This window comes from Eucalyptus grandis, chromosome 9, assembly GCF_016545825.1.
Source record: "Eucalyptus grandis isolate ANBG69807.140 chromosome 9, ASM1654582v1, whole genome shotgun sequence".
Taxonomy (NCBI): Eukaryota; Viridiplantae; Streptophyta; class Magnoliopsida; order Myrtales; family Myrtaceae; genus Eucalyptus; species Eucalyptus grandis.
The window spans coordinates 19,891,942-19,898,667 of record NC_052620.1 but is presented as its reverse complement, the minus strand read 5'-3'; the positions used below and the strand labels follow the sequence as shown (position 1 = coordinate 19,898,667).

General features: G+C 38.4%; 1 long non-coding RNA gene across 4 annotated transcripts; it reads left to right on the top strand.

Annotated features, from left to right (window-relative positions):
* Positions 1–680: 680 nt before the first annotated feature.
* On the top strand, positions 681–6,492 carry LOC108955398. Of its 4 annotated transcripts, XR_005546293.1 has the most exons (5): positions 681–1,126; positions 1,217–1,497; positions 4,072–4,232; positions 4,987–5,083; positions 6,385–6,492. It is a non-coding gene; the product is annotated as an uncharacterized LOC108955398 (long non-coding RNA). The 4 variants fall into 4 exon arrangements; XR_001981517.2 differs by lacking the exon at positions 6,385–6,492 and having other exon boundaries at positions 1,394–1,497; positions 4,987–5,194; XR_005546292.1 differs by lacking the exon at positions 6,385–6,492 and having other exon boundaries at positions 1,233–1,497; positions 4,987–5,194.
* Positions 6,493–6,726: the final 234 nt, after the last annotated feature.

The following is a 6,726-nucleotide window of genomic DNA, read 5'->3' as shown; positions in this document are numbered from 1 at the left end:
TAAAGAATATGAGAATTTCTGAGTGGAGGAGTCTTCGGATCATCTGTGAGATACGAGAGTTCCAAATTAGGAAATGTTAGGGCAAGTAGCGCTGCTGTTGTATTGTGATGTCTAAGTTGAAGGAGGTTGCGAGCAATTATGCTATGAATACAATTTAGTTTATCAATCACTTTATAACTTCACAGTTTACTTTGCAATTTAGCTAGAAAATCATTTTTCTTTAATTCTCTTACAAGACGAATTTCATTAGTAGATATGTACTTAAAAAATTCAATATATCCACGATTACCTTGGGTGTGTACTGGGGATTTTAACATAACTCTATAGTCTTGAAAGAAAATAGGTATAAGAGGTTCTGAGCTTTATAAAAGAAAATCATTTAAGGACATTCTGAATGTCTGTAGTTTGGGGGATATGGAAAGCAAGGGATATGTGTTTACCCAGAAGAATAATCGTGAAATAGAATAATCGTGAAATAGAGGAGTTTATGAAAGAAAAAAGGACTAGATAGAGTTGTGTGTGACATTGGATAGAGAATACAGTCTCCTGAAGCTTAAGCGATTGCTTTTGTTTTTTTTTTTTTTTTTTGGTCGAAAATGAGTTATCTTATTTATATTATAAAGCAGAAACAACAAACCCCACAGCTGGGCATCAAAACATAACAAGGCCCAAAGGCTTGGAGGAGGAGAAGCTTGCCAGTTTGGAGGGAGGGTCTTCATTCGCTGCTATCGTGCGGCCCAATCCGTCATTGCATTAGCAGATCGTGGGCAGTAAGTCAAGCCCACTAGCGGCAATTGCTGAAGAAGAGATTTGCATTCGAACAGAGCTGCACATGCTTGCCAGTCCACTTCATTCGCATTCTTCAAGTAGTTCACGAGAGTTCAGTTGTCAGACTCCACCAAAGCCTCCCCCGTTTTTTTTTTAATGTTTTAAGTACTTCAAGGCTTTGAGAACCTGTAGGGTTTCCAGCTGAAGAATCGTTTCCGCCCGGACGAGCTTCGTAAATCCATCGACGAGGCTACCAAAGGAGTCTCGGACGACGCAAGACACTGCTCCTTCCATCGATCCCTTGCACAACGACCCATCTACATTAAGCTTAAAGGAACCGGCTTCTGGAGCTTGCCAGGTAAGCGAAATCCGTGGCTCTTCTATCTTTTCTTCTGGAAAATACATAAATCCCCATTTTTTGATAGCTAGCTTGCTGAAATCTTGCTAGATCTATCACTTTGCAGGCCTTCGGTTTTGTACCTCAAAAAATAAAGTTGTTGCGCTCCTTCCATATTTGTGAAAGAAAGTTTCCGATCGTTTCCAGAGATGGGAGATTCGAATTTTTTCTTATAAATTGTACTAGTGACTCATCCGTTCGTTTAACCTCCTGTGCGTCTACTCATAGGTTAATTTCCAGGTGATTCCATACCTTTCCAGTCCAGGGACAGAAGAGAAGGGTGTGTTCGACCGTTTCCACCTTATCTCGGCAAAGATCACAGATCGGATCAGGTAAGATCTTGCTTTTCCATAGGTTCTCCTTGGTCGGGATGGCGTTTTGGCAAACATTCCATACAAAGATCTTCACTTTTAGGCTGGTCTGCATATGCCATATTGCATTCCATAGCTCTATTGGTGTTTGATATGAGGAAGAAGGATGTTCTGTTGCTTTGCTTGCTGTTGTTTTGTCTCTTAACAAATTATAGCCATTATTTACTGTAATTGATCCATTCTTCGTGCCTGTCCATGTCAGTTCATCACTGGTAATATGACGATTAATTGGAATTGCAAGGATTTCCTAAGTAGTTTGCTCATCAAATAGGTTATTTATCAACGGTTCATTCCATTGTTCTGCCTCAAAGTTCATCAACTCAGAAACTTTATGTGGATCATTTCTATTTGCTGGCTCTCCAATTAATCATCTTTTCAGCCATTTATCTGTTCGATACTGACATTTACTTCATTTCCTATCGGCCATCTCACTGAATCCGCAATAGCCTCCCTCCCTAAAACTAAACTTTTCCACCCCCATGAAGGTTTAGGTCCCTTATCAGCATGCCAGAAGTCTTTGCGACAGAAATAGAGCCCTTTTAATAATTTACTCCACAGCGCGTCCGGATTTTTTACTATCCTCCAAGCTTGTTTACCCAAAATGGCATTATTAACAGTAAGTAAGTCTCTAAAGCCCATTACTCCGCTATCTTTCCTCATTTTCATAATTTCTCATCTCTTCTAATGCAAACCAGCTTTTGATTTATTGTTCTTCCACCAGAAATTAGCTATTTTTTTCTCTATAGCCTTGCAAATTGACACTGGAATTTTAAAAACTGACATGGCATATTGTGGTACCGCCTGCACCACCGATTTCAGGAGTATTTCCTTTCTTGCTTTTGATATGATTTGTTTCTTCCAGCCTTCCAATTTCATGTTTACCCTATTTAAAATCCATCCAAACATTTGTCTCTTTGATGCTCCCCAGTCAGAGGGAATTCCCAGATATTTACCTGATCGCTCTAGCTCTAGAGCCCTCAATTCTCCTTTCATATTATCCCTTAATAGAGAGGGGCAATTTTTACTAAAAAATACGCCAGACTTGTTTAGGTTTATAGCTGATCTTGAGGCATAACAATATTGATTAAGAACAACTGCAACATTTTGGCATTCCTGTAAAGATCCATCCAAGAAGAAAAGTGAATCATCAGCAAATAGTAAATGAGTCAAAGTGGGGGAGAACCTGTTCAGCTTAATTCCTTTAATATTCCCATCTTGTAGAGCTTTACCCATCAAAGATGACAAACTGTTAGCCACCAAAATGAAAATGTAGGGTGATAAAGGGTCCCCTTGTCTAATACTTCTGGTAGGAGTGAAAAAAGGAAGGGTCTAATACTTCTGGTAAGAGTGAAAAAAGGAAGGGGTTCCCCATTAAACTTAATGCTGAAAGTGACTGTAGTGACACATTACATAATCCAGTTAATCTATTTAGCATAGAACCCCATTTTCAGCAAGCAGCCTTCTAAGAAATCACATTCTATTATGTCATATGCTTTATGCATGTCAAGTTTCAGTACCGCTTGGAAATGTTTTTTCCTTTTCCTCATTCTCAATTGATGCAACACCTCTTGAACAATATAAATATTATCTTGAATCTGTCTTCCGCTGACGATCCCCTGAAATCAGCATAGGCAACCATCTTTTCAGTCTATTTGCCAAAATTTTGGATATTATTTTGTATGCAAAATTGCAAAGGCTAATAGGGCGATATTGGTCAAGTCTTTCCAGATGGGGGATCTTTGGTATCAAAGTAATATGTGTTATGTTAAAGGCTGGTTCCAATACTCCCGAAAGAAAAAAAAAACCCCAAACTTCCTCGAACACATCAATATTGATTATATCCCAATGGTGCCAATAAAAAATTCCATTTAACCCGTCTGGACCAAGAGCTTTATGAGCTCCAAGTTGAAAGACAACAGAATGAATTTCTTCCAATGTTACTTCCGCCACTAAACAGTCATTAATATCATTTCCGATTAGTGTAAGACATTGATCCAGTACTGGTTGGTAGTTTCGAGGCCTTACCGAAGTGTATAACTCCTTGAAAAAAGACATAGTGAGGTGCTGAAGCTGCTGTTTTTCCCGAATCCATTGCTCCGATGCATTTTTCAGCATAGTAATCATGTTTCTTTTGTCTCCTTTGGATTGTTGCTCCATGGAAATATTTCGTGTTTTTATCTCCCCAATGAAGCCAATTGACTTTAGATCTTAACCCCCAAAAAATTTCCTTTCTTCTCCATAAGGTTTCAATCTCTTCTTTTATAAGTTTTATCCTATTTGATCATTGATATAAGCTTGGGCTATTAGTTAAGAATTGAACCTCATGCTTTGGGGTTGTTATGCTAAAATTGCTATTGGGAAATTTCCTTTACTCCATTCTTTCAATGCTTGGCTTGTAACTTGTAATTTATCTCTCAAGCCTACATCAAAACAAGTTTGAGATTGCCATGAATGTTTAACAATATCTCTGCATTCACCATCTTCAATCCAGAAAGCCTCAAAGTGAAAATCTTTTTTTTTTTTTTTTTTTTACAGTTTCAACGCTACTCACCAATAGGAGCGGACTATGATCGGACCCAACAATTGGTAGAGCAAAAGCTTATGCTTCCGGGAACATGAGCCTCCAATCTAGCGAGCAAAACACTCTATCTAGTTTCTCCTTGACTAGATCAGCCCCTTCTTTGTTATTGGACCAGGTAAAAGCACACCATTTGCAATCTATTTCCATTAAAGAGCAATCATGTATACAGCTTTGGAATGCCTGCATTCGATAATTCTCTGCCATCCTTGTTCCCACCTTCTCCCAATAATAAAGTAATTCATTAAAATCCCATAAACAAACCCATGGAAGTGTATTAGAAAGACCAATATGTCTTAGTTTCTCCCATAATTGTAATCTTTCCCCATATATATTTGGAGCATGCACACAACTTACCCGCATTTTGATCCGACTCTCATGATCAACACACATCAAATTAATCATTTCCTGAGAGCTAAATTCCACCTCTACATCAACTTCCTCATTCCATATCGCCACTAGCCCCCCCGCAATTCCTATCGGGTTCTCCACAAAGCTGTTTTTAAACTTCAGTTACTTTCTAATTTGAGTAATCACATTTTCTTTGTTTTTTGTTTCCATTAACATAATTAAGTTGGGCATTTCCTGAGCCACAATGGCTCTCAAATTTTGGATTGTCAGTGGTGTGCCCAACCTCTGATAGTTCCAACAAATAACCCTCATTTGTAATCGGTGGCTTATTTGGGCTAGCCACCAAAGCCCTTCCAATGGTTCCTTCTAAAAGACTAATAGGAGTGTCTTGCAAATTAGCTTCATCCAAGCTCGCCAACTCTATAGCTGTAGGGTGATATGGGGTATACCTCTTTAATTTCTTTGCTAGTGAGCTTTTTAAAATCTTGCTTTCCTTCTTTAATCCTACTTTTTTTGTCCAGGATGATGGTTTGACAGCCGGCAGAAGCTGTTGTTCTGGTTCTTCAATGTTCATGATGCATTTTCCTTTCTCCTGACGCTGTTCCACTTGGTGTTAAGGTAAAATTATATCAACATGTGCCCTGTTTAGAGATTGAGTTGTTTTTGTGGATCTTGATGCTGTCTGCTTACTAGAGGAAATGCCCGAACCTAGTCGTCTTCCTATCTTCATATTTGGCCTCATCAAAAGGAATTTCTTCAAGCGATTACTTAACATGCGCGACGGGCTCAGATCATAGCCCATTTAGTTGGCATATGGAACCGTGAATCTTCTGCATGACTAAAATGAGAAGGAAAGTCAATGGGTGAGTATTCAACATCAAAAGCCCCACCTAGGACGACAGGGTGCTCCGTGGGACATGGCTCACTCCAATATATATATTGGTCGGTTGCTCACTCCAATATTAATTTCAAGAAAAGGACTATATTGTCGTTTGCTACTCGTAAACTAATTTATTATAAAAGTAAATCATATCCATATTTATAACCAACTGTCCTCCGATATTAGTTTCAAGAAAAGGACTGTATCGTCGTCCGCCAGTGCCATGTCTCCTTCAAGATTAATTTCAAGGAAAGGACTATATCGCTCTTGAAATTAATATTGAAGGACAGTTGGGGGCTCCCATCTTTTGGGGAGCGAGCTGTATCCCCCAGAGCACCTAGTCCCTCGAGTCGTCCTTGGTGGGGCCTTCGACGTTGAATTTTCAAACATTGACTTTCCTTCTCCTTTTAGTCATGCAGAAGATTTGCGGTTCCATCTGCCAACTAATTACAAATTAGCCAAATTTGCCACTTCACAATCTGAAATTTTCGTTTCTGTTGAACAGCTTTTTTACGTGTTATTGTCCAGTGATATGGATACTATGTAATATACCTCTCAGCAAAGCAAGGAAGAAAGTACTTCAAGCATAAATCATAAGAGCGCCTTAAAAAAAACCTTTTCTAATTAAATCCTTATTTGTGTTTCGATTAAGCATTCAATAAAGACGTAATTCCCCATAGATCAAGTACAAACAATCTGATATTTGAGCCATCTCAATCGACTTTAGGCTGGCATCTTATGTGATGGATAAATTGAATAATGTTATTTCATGGAATCATCTTTCCTTGCCCGAAATGCACATTCTCGGTGTAGAGAGAAGGAAATTTAGAAACATAGAAAGTTCAATTGACGAATGGATGGACGCATGTGGGCAAACATCGTCCAAAAGTGAGGAAAAGTATCAGAAAAATCATAAACCTATTACATTTGTGTCACTTTGGTCAAAAACCTTTTATTTGTGTTAATTTAGTCATAAACATTTTGATTTAGTGCTAATTTAGTCATTTCGACTAATTTTGGCCATATGCTTTTAATGCAGATGCCGGCCGGCCTAAGTGGCATAGCGACGCTGATGTAAACAATTTTTAATAATATTTTTAATTAATTAATTATTTATTTATTTTCTTTCTTTTTCCTTTCCTCTTCCTCTAGACTGTTGTTGAGGTCGATGACTGGCTTGGTGAGGTCCCTTACCGGCCCTCACCTCTGGCCAGTCTTAGACGTCAACAATTAGTTGGAGGAAGAGGAAGGGGGAAAAAAGAAAGAGAAATAAAAGAAAACAAAAGAAAAGAAATAAAAAATTATTCGAATAATTATTAAAATTTGTCCTCGTTAGCATTAGCCATGCCATGTAAACCGGTCAACGTTCATATCAGCAATA